This window comes from Argentina silus, assembly GCF_951799395.1.
Source record: "Argentina silus genome assembly, chromosome: Y".
Lineage (NCBI taxonomy): Eukaryota > Metazoa > Chordata > Actinopteri > Argentiniformes > Argentinidae > Argentina > Argentina silus.
In genome coordinates this window covers 38,790,622-38,805,026 of record NC_139654.1, presented here as the reverse complement: position 1 = coordinate 38,805,026, position 14,405 = coordinate 38,790,622, and the positions used below count along the sequence as shown (strand labels likewise).

At 43.6% G+C, this 14,405-nt stretch overlaps 3 pseudogenes across 3 annotated transcripts in view; all 3 read right to left on the bottom strand.

Annotated features, from left to right (window-relative positions):
* Positions 1-10,928, bottom strand: part of LOC310823668 (cytochrome P450 3A27-like) — a 196,944-nt pseudogene extending 186,016 nt beyond the window's left edge. The window contains exons 1-4 of the transcript in view: positions 10,901-10,928; positions 4,974-5,134; positions 1,969-2,188; positions 1,605-1,765 (exon numbers count right to left, since the gene is read on the bottom strand). The product of the transcript in view is annotated as a cytochrome P450 3A27-like (transcript). The remainder of the gene's footprint in view (positions 1-1,604; positions 1,766-1,968; positions 2,189-4,973; positions 5,135-10,900) is intronic.
* The window catches only part of LOC310824113 (cytochrome P450 3A27-like), a 453,840-nt pseudogene extending 441,833 nt beyond the window's left edge, over positions 1-12,007 (bottom strand). Inside the window, exon 1 of the transcript in view lies at positions 11,946-12,007. The product of the transcript in view is annotated as a cytochrome P450 3A27-like (transcript). The remainder of the gene's footprint in view (positions 1-11,945) is intronic.
* Positions 12,008-12,018: 11 nt separating this feature from the next.
* The window catches only part of LOC310824112 (cytochrome P450 3A27-like), a 29,525-nt pseudogene continuing 27,138 nt past the window's right edge, over positions 12,019-14,405 (bottom strand). Inside the window, exon 5 of the transcript in view lies at positions 12,019-12,039. The product of the transcript in view is annotated as a cytochrome P450 3A27-like (transcript). The remainder of the gene's footprint in view (positions 12,040-14,405) is intronic.

Sequence of the window (14,405 nt, the reverse complement as noted above, 5' to 3'; positions counted from 1 at the left end):
GCATTCTATATTTATTCTGCTTATAATGTTACTGTTAATACATATATTGCTTATACTGCACTACTTATACTGCTCATATACTGCTTATACTGCTCATATACTGCTTATACTGCACTACTTATACTGCTCATATATTGCTTATACTGCTCATATACTGCTTATACTGCACTACTTATACTGCTCATATACTGCTTATACTGCACTACTTATACTGCTCATATATTGCTTATACTGCTCTACCTGTATATATTGTTCACATTGCACTTTTCTGCTTTTTTGCACTTCTGGTTAGACGCTAACTGCATTTCGTTATCTTTGTACTTGTACTCTGCACAATGACAATAAAGTTGAATCTAATCTAACACCTATTTATTGTCATGTTTTGATGGCATGTTGTTCATTCTCATGTTATGATTTAGTTTGTGATTATACACACGTTTTTAGCGTGATGATAGAGACCCACTACCAGACAAGTACAAAACATACACAAGTCACATGCAAATCCCTGCACTGCAGACGACAGACAACAACTGTCTCTGTACAACGAGTCCTGGACCTCCACTAATAGACAGATACAAAGAGAGCAGCATACAGTAGCAGCAGAGCCCAGAGGCGAGGCGAGGCAAGGCAAGGCAAGGCAAGTTTATTTATATAGCACATTTCATACACAGAGGCAATTCAAAGTGCTTTACGTAAAATAGATAAAAAGGAAAGAGCATGAAAGAAAAATTAGAATAAAAACGCATAAAAGACATAAAAAAAGAATAAAAGTCACAGTGCATTTTAGGGTCACAGTGCAATTATTAGCGCCAATTTAGTTTCAATTTAAGGCAAAAGCGAAGCCCTTTTTTTTTAAGCCCATTTTTGAAAGTAGCCAGTGTTGGGGCTGATCCTAGATCTATGTGTAACATAATAACTGAGAGACCTGCAGCAGGGCAGGTCCTCATCACTGGCTGTCTGTTTTGAGCTGGTTGTCGTTGGACTCCTGGCAGCGGAACAGGTCCATCTCAATGGGTATCTGGTGAGAGTTGACACACAGTTAAAGTATGAAGGAACGAGTAAAACAGATGTCAGCGTTACACTATGAATGTTACCTAATACAGTGTCACTGTTACGTTCGGGTAGCATTGCACTATAAATTCAAATAAACTCAAACTCCTGGACAACCTCTCTTGGGTCGACATACATTAAAATGGCCCTATGAAGTCTCGAGGGAGTTTTGCAGAAATACAAATAGCTTTTTTTTTAAATCTCACACTTCCATCATTTAGTAGGTAGCCTATACTGAGGATGATTGGCGCCTAGTACTGAAAAATGCAATCTGGGAAATTAAATGGGGAGTACATACTCATGCAGTACGCAAGTACAGAATTGTAGTATGGGGGTTCAAACCCGGGTCTCCCATGTGGAAGACACAAACGCTACTATTAAGCCAAGAGGACATCCTCAAGGTCTGAGGGCGACACTTCAGTTTACATGTCTCAGGCAGGGCTACCTCATCACGAGAGTGTGATTCCAAAATCACCTCTGCTACATATAGAAACGCAACAAAGTCATAGGTACAAAATTATATTTACAATCATTGTATCATTATTTTGTCTCACATCTGTCTCTTTGCAGACGGTGAAGTTGAACCTCTGTAGAATCTCCACCATCGCCAGTTTCATCAATACCAGAGCGAATCGCACGGATACAGTTCCGTGGGCCCAACCCGAACAGCATGTAGGTGTATGGGTCGATGCTCTCCTTGTTCTCCTTACTGAACCTACACTCGGAGAGTTCAGAGGAGGAGGGGTTAAAGAACATATCAATTAAATCACAGTAATATGATGGTTATACATGGTTGAAGAAACCTGTTTGTGTTTGGTCGTCGCATTTAGGTTTGTTTTATGGTTGTTTGTGGAACACTGCTCTTATCGTTGCTGTTGTGATTGATATTGTGGTTGTGGTTAAGATGTGGCCCATTACCTCTCTGGTTTGAACTCCTCTGGGTCTTCCCACACATCGGGGTCACGGTGCAAGGTCCAGATGGGTATCATGACAACCATACCCTTGGGGATGGTGATGCCGCTGATCTCAACAGATTTCTTGGCGACTCTTTCAAGTCGATGGGGTACAACCTGAGAGACTCGTTGATCACGCTGTCTAGATAGTCCATCTGCATCAGAGCCTCGTACTGGATAGGAGCCTGCACAGGGATATTACACTCACATGAGCACTAGTGATTGGTCGTTCACGTAGCCGAAACCCAGAACTAACTATTTTTCGTTGCAAATCTGAAGAGCTGTTAGTTTTTTGTGTTCTTTTTTTGGGAAATGAACACAGTACTGTACTTATTCTAATCTGCATAGCCTAATTTCATGACACCCGCATACAGAACGCCATTACTTTCAATGTACGTGTGTAATAGTGTCTTGCTTTTTTGTTATACATGAATAAACAAAAAAATCGCTAAATAATGTTATCTTGATAGTTAGAAGAAAATACATTTAGATTCCACTGAACAATGTAAATGATAGATGTACACAAGGATCAATCAGAAGTCAAAATGCCACTAAACTGGGCTGCTTTTAGTGGATTGACTGCTTGGAATACTGAATGTGGTACAGTCTATTATTTCCTATCACAGTCGACAGACTACAAGAAAACTGTCAGGTGGTTCAAATGTGAATAACTTGGTATCCATTCCATTAACTGTGGCCGGGCAGCACCGAACAGCCCAGAGAACATTACCATGGTGCTTTTGAATATTAGGTCCCTATCTGGCAAAACCTTTATTGATCTTATCTCAGAGCGAAAGCTGCACTGTAATGTTTTTATCTGAAACCTGGCTAAACATGAATGCATGTCAGTCTATTAGAAGTGGGGAAAAATATATTTTCACTCTATTATTTATCTAGCCATGTCGCTGAGCAGATGAGAATTTCATGATGAATATGAATATGAATAGTACACCATCAACAGCTTCCTCCTGTGATAATGATTTAGCAACCAGCTTCAACACCAAACTAAGGGCAACTATCGACTCTGTAGCACCAGTCAAACTGAAAAAGGCTGTGGCCAAATTTAAAAGAATTTGCAGAAAGTCTGAGCGGACAAAAACTGCAGGTCCACCTTGATATTCTTCGAGAGCATCTTTCTGCTTTTAATAAGGCAATAAAAAAACACCAAGACAGACGGGATCATTTCTCAAAATTGATAATGAATCATAACAACTCAAACAGTGCTCTTTTCAACGATTGACAGCCTTATAAATCCCGCCCACAAGACACCTGGTGATCTGCTCTCCACCTACAAATGTGAGGAATTTGCAACATACTTCTGAGATAAGAGAAACAATATTAGGTGAGGAGGATCACTCAGGCAAGACCTGAAGATGTGTTTGATGACTTGTTACCCCACCTTCCACCACATGGAAGCACTATGAACTCTTTTGCAGTGGTCATACAGAAATGCTCAGCAAAGTGGGGGTCTGTTCATCTGCACCTAAAACTACCATGGTGAAACCCCTCCTGAAGAAAAGTAACTTAGACTCTTCAGTCCTTAGCGATTTTAGGCCAATCTCCAACCTTCCCTTTTTAAGCAAAAAAATAATAATTCTTGAAAAAAAGGTGTTCAAACTGTTAAATAATCTCCTTCTTCCCAACTGTACCTTTGACATGTTCCAATCTGGCTTTTGTGCCGATCATAGCACTGAGATAGCACTATGTTGTTAAGTTATTAACTAGGTTCTTAATGACCTTAGAATTAATTAATTAATGCTGATGCCAAAATGCTCTTTGTCCTTGTCCTGGTCAAACTGTCTGCACACTTAAAGACACTACTTACAGTAATACTAAGCACCAGGCAAAAAAACAAGGTGTTACCATTGACTCAGATCTTAATTTTGAAACCCATATCAAGAATGTGACTAAAACATATTTGTATCACTTAAAGAAGAGTAAGTAAGTTTGCCGGAAATCTGCCATCGTGGAGAAATTCTGTCTGAAGTTGTCCAAACAACAACATCCTCCCTAATAATAATATATCCCCCCGAAATGAACTTGCAGTGTTGGACATTAGCTGTTGTGTTTCTACATGCGCACACGATTGGGAGAGGCAGCCACCAGAGAAAGGTCAGTCTACTCCCCTAGAACACCCCTGGCACTCACAACATGTTTATATGCAAACCGAATGTCAGGTAGGACACTGCATTTTAAAAAGCGTGTTTTCCGAACCAAAACAGCGTTCGTAAATGAAATATTTATTCATAAGGGATTTATTATAAGGGATCTTGTTCCCTGATCGCTACCGATTAAAGATAGTCATTACAACCGTTAGGAAGCTTTTAGAAAGCTTGAATATTACATGGACCTTTACAGAACACAGCTGTAAAGGTGCAACCTTTCCTCTCGCAGGCTGACACTGAGAGACGAATGCATGCTTGTATTACTAGCAGCCTTGATTACTGTAACACTCTCCTGTCTGGTCGACCAAAGAAAGCTATTGGCAAATGATACAGAATGCAGCAGCACGAGTCAGATGGAGAGCACATATCACACAAGTCTCTGCACTGATTACCTGTTAGTTTTATAATTTATTTTAAGATAATTGTATTAGTTTAGAAATCACTCTATGGTCATGCACACCACTGCATGTCAGACATGCTTTTAAGGTATATACCCTGTAGATCCCTCAGGTTCTCAGGTACTAGCCTTTTAACTATTCTGAAGATTCCAACAACACCTATCTACTTCCTGTTTCAAATGAATAATACTGGGCAGAAGTCTGCACAGGGATGCTACAGACACATTAGCACACTGTAAAATACTGTCACCTATCTAACCATCTGTTCCAAAGCAATAGTAATAGATACTGTAGGAGTCTGCAGTGCACAGGGGTTACACACTCATCAGTACCCTCTAAAATACTGTCACTATCATATTTCCTGTTCCACATGAATAGTACTATATAGGAGTCTGCAGAGGGGTTACCTTGTTGGGAAACACAGTGTGTATCTCCTCCTGCAGCTTGGTCATGATGTGAGGGTTGGTTGCCAGATTGTAGGCCAGGAAGGACAGAGAGCTACTGGTGGTCTCATAGCCAGCAAAGATGAACATCATTGCCTGGGACAAGATCTCATGGTCACTCAATCCTATTATGATGGGAGAAATGGGGTGGTAGGTGTGAGAAAGGGACGAAGTAGAGTATTTCCACGGTGTGTTTGTAGGTATAGGTGTTTGAGGCAGGTACTGTATGTGTGTGTGTTAGATGCTAGTATACAGTGTGTGTGTGTGTGTGTGTGTGTGGATGTGTGTGTGTGTGTGTGTGTGTGTGTGTGTGTGTGTGTGTGTGTGTGTGTGTTTAAGGCAGGCACCTTTACTCTGCTCCTCTCCCTTTGAGTTGCTGTCTTTCTGCGAGTCTATCATCAGCTGCAGGAAATCTACCCGACTCTGGAAGCAGGCTTACGTCAGATCAAAATCACATGAGAACTACCAGATGCTACCAAATCTCTACAATTGTATTACACAATACTGGCTGAAGATCGTATATTTGATCAGTTATATTTACATACCTTCCTGGTGCTAGCCACGCGATTGGACTTGATCTTCTGAAAGACAGCGTAGAAGAAATCTGTGACCGAGGCAGGGAATAGGGATACCTCCATGTTTGCCATAACAGGACCCATGAAGGGGAAGAATGCTGGACGGACAGGAAATGCCACGGTTACAAACAGGAACAGGAAATACCATGATACGTGACTCCAATCCTATTCAATGCACAGCCCTGTCCAGAAACAACTCCTAGGCTCTATCCCTAGACACTTCTGTATCCAATCCACTCAGATCTCCAAGTGTCCAGCATTTAGGAACTAGAGGTTGGTTCTTGACAGGGCCCATGTGTTTGTCAAATGAGTAGAGCGCAAACCATTGGCAGTGTGTTAATATGTGCAAAACATATATTAACATCATGTTTGAAACAGGAATTATTTTAATGTTTATATAGCCTGAGAATATACATCCATACAGGATACATTATGTATATAGTCAAAGAATAAGTGACTCCAAAGATGAACTATTATTCTATACTCTGTTATCTGACCACTGAACTTATCGAAGATAAGATCAAATATACTTTATTGTCCTGGATGAAAATTTGTCTTGGATTAATTCATTAAAGTTGCTGCTTCACACAACAACAAACAACAATGAATACACACTATACACATAGTACAAATCACACACACACTCTCACACACACACACACACACACACACACACATACACACGTCAGAGTTGTTAGTCATTCATTTATTTGTGTTGTATAAAGGAATGAATGAAAGAAGGAGAGGAGAGATGGGACTGTACCTCTTTGATCCGCCCACTGGTGAAGGAGGGAGACAGGACACTGCGGATCCGTCTCCATGCATCATCCTCAGCGATAAACACGGCGTCATACAGAGGCCCGTTGAGATAGATATTCTAGAAAAATAATAATTATTATATACTGCAAGATTAACCTAATATTAATAATGCTATCATAACAATGATATTATCTATTTAAGGAGCCCTTATGTTTTTTTCCCCATACAACCACTTCAATGTAGCATATTACCCTCCTGTTAGTGAAAAGGGAGTAGCATTCCTTGATGAGGATGGTTTTGATCATGGCTGTGTCCATGATACACAGGATGGGCTGACGGCCATCATAGATCCTACAGACCAGCAAAAACAAAGATAGTTAGATATACACTCACAGAGCACTTTATGAGGAACACTATACTAATACTGGGTAGGGCCTCCATTTGCTCTCAAAACAGCCTCAATTCTTCGTGGCATTGATTCCACAAGATGTTGGAAACATTCCTTTGAGATTCTGGTCCATGATGACGTGATTGCATCACTCAATTCCTGCAGATTTTTCAGGTTCACTTTCAAGATGTGAATCTCCTGTTCTACCACATCCCAAAGGTGTTCTATTGGATTCAGATCCTGGGAAGGCCACTGAAGAACACTGAACTCATTGTCATGTTCATGAAACCAGTTTAAGACAACTTTTGCTTTGTGACATGGTGCATTATCATGCTGGAAGTAACCATTAGAAGATGGGTCAATTGTGGCCATGAAGGGATGCACATGGTCAGCAACAATACTCAAATAGGCTGTGGCATTCAAGCGAATATACCGTAGATAGAGACAGACAGACCCATCACAGATCCTGCACTCTTAGAAAAAAAGTGCTACCTAGAACCAAAAAGGGTTCTTCTTCCACTCTCCCTTTGAAGAAACCTTTTGGGTTCCATGTAGAACCCTTTTCCACAGAAGGTTATACAGTACCGTGCGAAAGTAATGGGACAGTGAAGCATTTTTTCTTCTTTTTGGAGTTGAAATGAGAACGTAGAGATTCTCATCTTTTATTTGATGTTATTTGTGTACATATTGGTTTATCATTCAGAAATTACAACACTTTTATGCATAATCCCGCTATTTTAGGCTACACAAAAGTGATGGGACAATTGGCTTGACAGGTGTGTTCCGTCACATAATTTGTGCAGTCTGCTATTGGTGTCTTGTCAACATGAGGACCAAAGAGATGTTATTGAAAGTCAGGGAAGCCATTATGATGCTGAAATATCAGAAAAAAATGAAACATTAAAACCTTAAACCTACCAACATCAACAGTTTGGAACTTCATTAAAAGGAAAGAAAGCACTGGTGAGCTAAGAAATCGCAAATGGCAAGGAAGACTTCCAGTGGATAACCAAAGAATGCTCACCATAATAAAAAATAAAATAAAATAAAAACTGCCCCATAGATTAGGAACACTCTCCAGGAGGTAGGCGTCAATGAGTCAGAGACTACCATCCGCAGAAGACTTCACCAGCAGAACTACAGAGGCTACACTGCAAGGTGCAAACCACTACTCAGCCACAAAAACAGGCTGGCCAGGTTACGGTTTGCTAAAAAGTACCTAAAAGAGCCTGCAGAGTTCTGGAAAAACATGTACCGGAGAAAGTGTGGAGAAAAAAAGGAACTGCCCAATATTCACAGCATACCACATCATCTGTGAAATATGGGGGAGGGGGTGTTATGCCTTGGGCATGTATGGCTTCCACTGGAACTGGCTCACGTCTCCTTTGATGAGGATGAATTCGGAAGTGTTCAGAAACATCTTGTCAGTCCAAGTACAAGTTAATTGCTCCAAACTCATTGGACGGCATTTCACCATACAGCAGGACAATGACCCAAAACATACTGCCATAGCAACTAGGAAATTATTCAGGGCCAAAAAGTGAATCCTATAGAATCCTATAGAACATGCATTTAATTTGCTGAAGAGGAGGACAAAACATCCTAAAAAAACAAACAACAATCGCTACAATATAGGTCTGGCAGAGCATTACCAGAGAAGATACCCAGCGTCTGGTTGGGTCAATGGGTCACAGACTTTTGCACTTTTGCATACAAAGGATTGGGGACCAAATACTAAACATGAGTGCTTAATTTGGACATTTGCATAATGCAAAAGAAGAAAAAATGCTTGTCCCATTACTTATGCAGGGCACTGCAAATGGAACCCATAAGAGTTATTCAACCAAAGAATCCTTTTAGAACCCTTTTTTTCTTTATTTTTTTAATTACATTTTTGCCCTTTCAATGACATGGAGGGAAGACACAATCACTTCCGATTTGAATTCTGACGTGTCGTGGCTCCTCTTTATTCATGCAGTTTGAGACGTGCTCAGAGGCAATATAGGAGCCTCAACCAATGAGAATCCAGGATGTTGTCAAACATTGGCAACGCACAAGTTGTGTTTGGGACTGTAACAAGTCCGTGACACAGAGGCGGAGTCGAGGTACTGTTTTCTGGGAGTATCCCGTTTATTTTCATAAAATGTTAGTAATAATTCCAATGTTCGTAATAATTTCAATGTTCGTAACACAACGCCACTCGGCGACTTTCCAGTCGCCCTCCTTCTCCCTCGAACGCCGAGGCACACACATCTTAAACCATCTAGTCAACGAGGCTTCATTTGCAACAGGTGTGCAACGGAGCCTCGCCGACGTCACCCTGGCCACGGTCCTGTAGCTCCCTCTACAGGCCGAACGCTGCATGTCCCCCCACATACCCCCACCACCCGACACAGGCCGGGGACACAACGGCTGACAACCTACTCCCCCCCCCCCCTGCACGGGAGAGGAAGTCTGCCACGACCATCTGCGCCCCCGGTCTGTGCACGACCGAAAAGTTGAAGGGCTGCAACGCGAGATACCACCGGTGGAGCCACTGGAGGGGAGCATGGTCGGAGTAGAGGGTGAAAGCGCGACCCAGCAGATAGTAGTGGAGGGCGCCGACCGCCCACTTGATGGCCAGGCACTCCTTCTCCACCGTGCTGTACCGGCCCTCCCTCTCCGATAGTTTGCGGCTCAGGTACAGCACCGGCCGGTCAGCCCCCTCCACCCGCTGGGTCAGCACTGCTCCCAGGCCTCTATCCGACGCGTCCGTCTGTAGGGAGAAAGGGAGGTTAAAATCAGGCGCATACAGGACCGTTTCTCCACAAAGAGCTCCCTTAAGGGCCTCGAACGACCCCTGGCACTGGCCCGACCATTGGACCGGATCCGGGGCACCCTTCCGGGTGAGGTCCGTCAAGGGACTGGCCAGCTCTGAAAACCCCGGCACGAACTGCCGGTAATAGCCAGCCAGCCCCAGGAAGGCCCTCACCTCCTTCTTTGTCTTGGGCCGCGGAGTGGCTGCGATGGCCGCAGTCTTTTCAATCTGTGGCCGCACCTCCCCCCGACCCAAGTGGTACCCCAGATACCGGATCTCCTTCCGCCCGATCAAGCACTTCTTCGGGTTGGCCGTCAGCCCCGCCTCCCTCAGGGACCTCAGGGTCCATGAGGCGCTGAAAAGTGGCTGGGGCTCCGAAAAACCCGAAAGGGAGCACCGTGAACTGGAATAGCCCGAGCGGAGTGGAGAATGCAGTTTTCTCCCGGGATACCGGCGAGAGTGGAATCTGCCAGTATCCCTTCGTGAAATCCAACGTCGTGAAATACTTGGCCGTGCCAAGCCGGTCCAAGAGCTCGTCAACCCGGGGCATCGGGTAGGCATCGAACTTGGAGACCGCATTAACCCGTCTATAATCCACACAGAACCGTATAGCCCCATCCGGCTTGTTGACAAGCACGATGGGGCTACACCAGTCACTGCGGGACTCCTCGACCACACCCAGCTCCAGCATGGCTTCCAATTCCCTGCACACAATGTCTCGTTTGTGTACCGGCAACCTATAGGGACGCGTGCGCACCATTAAACCCGGCTGCGTTTCTATGTGGTGGTCGATAAGCGTAGTCCGACCGGGCAAGGGAGAGAACACGTCCGCGAACTTAGCTTGCAAATCTGCAACGTCCGTGGCCTGGCTAGCAGAGAGATGGTTATCAATACCGACCGGAGTGCTAACTTTTGATTTTGGGACTTCCGGACCGAACTCATCTCTCTCTGGAATTATTGTAGCCAGAGCAACAGTGACCACGTCGTTCCATTTTTTTAGGAGATTTACGTGTTACACCTGCAAGCTATCCCCCCGGTCCGAGCGTACTACCTCGTAATCCACGTCCCCCATGCGACGTGTGACCACACCTGTAAATTCTCGCAGGTTAGTTCCCCTGTCGTACAGTCACTTTTGACGCTCCAGGGCTTGCAGCAAATGCTCGCGTGAGATAACCCCTAGGGCGTGGAGCTTTGTGCGCAAGTCCAGGACGTATTGAATCTCACCCTTCCTCCCAATTTTCTTTAAGAAGGTCTAGGACACCCCGAGGCTTACGCCCGTAGAGTAATTCAAACGGGGAAAACCCGGTGGAAGCTTGGGGGACTTCCCGTACCGCAAACAACAGGGGATCTAGCCATTTATGCCAATTCCGACTATCTTCGTGTACGGACTTCCGGATCATTCGCCCTCCTTCTCCCTCGAACGCCGAGGCACACACATCTTAAACCATCTAGTCAACGAGGCTTCATTTGCAACAGGTGTGCAACGGAGCCTCGCCGACGTCACCCTGGCCACGGTCCTGTAGCTCCCTCTACAGGCCGAACGCTGCATGTCCCCCCACAGGGACCATACTACAGAATACTTAAAAGCTTAAAACTTAAATCGCTCAATAACAGATTCAAATTATTAATGTGGAAGCATGAAATTGTTGCTTGGGCAGTGTACATTGCATCAAGACAGATCATTTGTCTTGGTGTACGAGACCATTTCGTCGGTTGGATCGTCTGTGTTTGTGAAAATCGCACGGTGTCCGCCTGGTTTAAGAGTGTATACTGTAGACACTGAGAGATACATATATCCATCATAGTTAACAATAACCAGGATCAGTTTAGCAGACTCAGCCCCACAGTTTCCCATATTTCTGGAAGCTCTCTGTGTCAAAATTGGTGAAACCACCCTGGGAACAAAAAACAAAACAAAGAAATAGCCAGTTCATAAATGCTTGTCATAAACCTGAATTGTGGCTTAGTTTATGATGGCCCTTTTCCACTACAGACCGGCTCCCACTCCTCTCTTTTCGTTTTCGTTCAAAAGCTTTATTGCCCATTTTTCTGGGTAAAACAATTCATATTCAGCTCCCATGGCTTTCACCACAACAACACACATCATGGATGAGTCTACAATGTTGTTGTTTATGGGCTTAATCTCTACAAACCTTCTTATATCCCATCATCGTCCCGAGGAAAGGGATGGGTTTGAGACAAGGAATGCCTAGTTTTTTTAATATTCCATATGGCCAGTATCCATACCTGGTCAGAACAAATATAAATCAACAATCTGACTTGAAACAAAAGCAAAACGATCAAGTCATAGGTATCATTGAAACTTGTTAGATAACTGTAATTATCAATACTATCATTTGTATGTATTATTACAACTAACTAACTAACAAATAATATTTTTTATTAAAACTTCTTACACTACGATCAGAGTGATGAGTAAGGCAAGGAGAGTCCATGTCTCGGTGGAGAAGTACGGAAGGTAACCCATCTTTACAGGTTCAATCGCTTCTTCTGAGTAACCCCGGACACGTCTGCTGAAGTGATTATTTTATCCCATCATGACACCTGTGTTTCAGATCATGAAACACAGGCGAAAGAGTATGTGAGAGGTGAAGTTGAAGCCATGGCTAGTGAATGATTGAAAGGATCCCTGCGCAGAGGGCAACACTCAGTGATGTTATTGTCGGCCTTTATCTTAACATCCTGCTAATAGTTGCTGCCTGTTTGATCCCTATCGGGTTTTAATAGTTTGCAGACCCATTGAATCAAGAAGGACTATGGGGCAAATATTTTTGGGCAAATATTTTCTTTCGAGTAATACTGAATTTTACATATTTGAACTCCTCTAAAAATGTGTTATGTTCTTTACATGTATGCACTTGTTTTATATCATTGGCTCCTAAAAACAGTATTTCAAAATACTAGTTCAAAACACATCACATATTACAGTAATGAAGCAACTGATTAACATGAATACAGTGCTCTTCATAAGTATTGGAAAGAGGAAGCATTTTCTGTTCTTTTAGCTCTACACTTGGATTTGAAATCAAACAAATATTATGGGGTCAAAGTAGAGATTCTCAACTTTAATTCAATGGGTTTTTAAAAAAACATTTGTAAACATACTCCCACTATTTCAGGGCTTCAAAAGTATCATATAATGTCCAAATAAAGTACTAATGTTTCGTATTAGGTCAACAATCTGCCTGAAGTCTGCGACCCCACCAGGCACTATCCACTATCCACTATCCACTATCCACTATCCACTATCCACTCATCTTTAGAAAATCATTGACATTTCCACATGGTATTGTGTCATAGAGTAGCTTCCCTACAGCAATATTATCTTGACATTGGGATCCTTTGTCCAAACCATATTTCAGGGTGTATGTTTGGTTGCAGGGGCCCAGGCTGTGCTCTCTGACTGCTCCAACTGTAGTAGACCCTGCAGTGAGGAAGAGGTCAACATGCTGCAGTACCGTCAGCCAATCACACACAAGAACCAACAGATCGCCAAGACCTCCATTGAACCATGCACGCACGCACACACACACACACACACACACACACACACACACACACAAACACTGTCTCAACAGCCCCTTCCTTCACTCTCACTCTCTCTCTCTGTAGGTGGGTCAGGCTGCGTATTCAGCCTCTAAGGGGGGTATTGTTGGGATGACTCTACCCATCGCCCGAGACCTGGCACCCATGGACATCCGTGTGGTCACCATCGCACCCAGTCAGTAAACACACACACATACATACGCACTCTTTCACACACTCCTCCCCCCCCCCCCTTCCTCTCCATATCAGACAACCTCTCTCTCCCTCTCCTTAGGTTCTGTTCTCCACTCCTCTCCTGGCGGGTTAACCTGAGAAGGTGCGTTCATTCCTGGCCCGCCAAGTGCTTTTCCCCTCGCGCCTGGGAGACCCTGCAGAGTTTGCCCACCTGGTGACATCACTGGCTGAGAACCCCATGATCAATGGAGAGGTCATCAAACTGGATGGAGCTATCCGCATGCAGCCCTGAGAGAGAGTGAGTGTGTGTGTGTGTGTGTGTGTGTGTGTGTGTGTGTGTGTGTGTGTGTGTGTGTGTGTGTGTGTGTGTCTGTGTGTGATCCAAGGTATACCACTGTGACAGCTCCGATGTGTGTGTGCATGTGAGGTGTGTGTTCATGTCTGGTACTCCAAGCTCTGCTGTACTGTACGCTCCATGCAGTTTTGTTTTGTTTTGTAAACTGATCCAGTAATAAACTTCTAATGAGTCTGAGTCTCTCCTCCTTTGTGTCTGTGTAAAGTGAGGTCAGTAGGAGCTAATAGGACAAATGAAACAAGAATGAGCCTTATGAGGCAAGTGTACCTTCATTTGTCCTATTAGAAGTGAATAGAACGCCTGGACACAGGAAATGCTAAATGCTAAAGCTCTCATAACATCACACCTGCACCAGTGTGTAGCTTTATGTACATGTCATCCACAACATTTGAGTGAAGGGAAAGGGACACATTTCTTTTGGAATGGAAAGGAGTCGAGGTACAGTATCTTGGTATACACACGTTTGCTCCAGTTTTGTACCCATTGACTGTGACCCTGTTTGTGTAAGAGGCTAGGGCTGACCCATTCTGATTCAAGATGTTTGTGTAAAAAAGGTATTTATTGCATATATTGTCCACTAAAAAGCAGATGATGGTACAAGTGTAAGGGACCAAGTGCTCCAACCTCAGTCTATCCTGAAGATCATTCCATATCTGAGGAGCACAGCAGCTAAAAAGTTCTTCTCAATTCTGTAATCACTTGTAGCACATTAAATAGTAACAAGCTGCAAGTTTGATCGCCACTAAGTCGCCATAAAAGCAATGATGTGAGGTAAAATGGG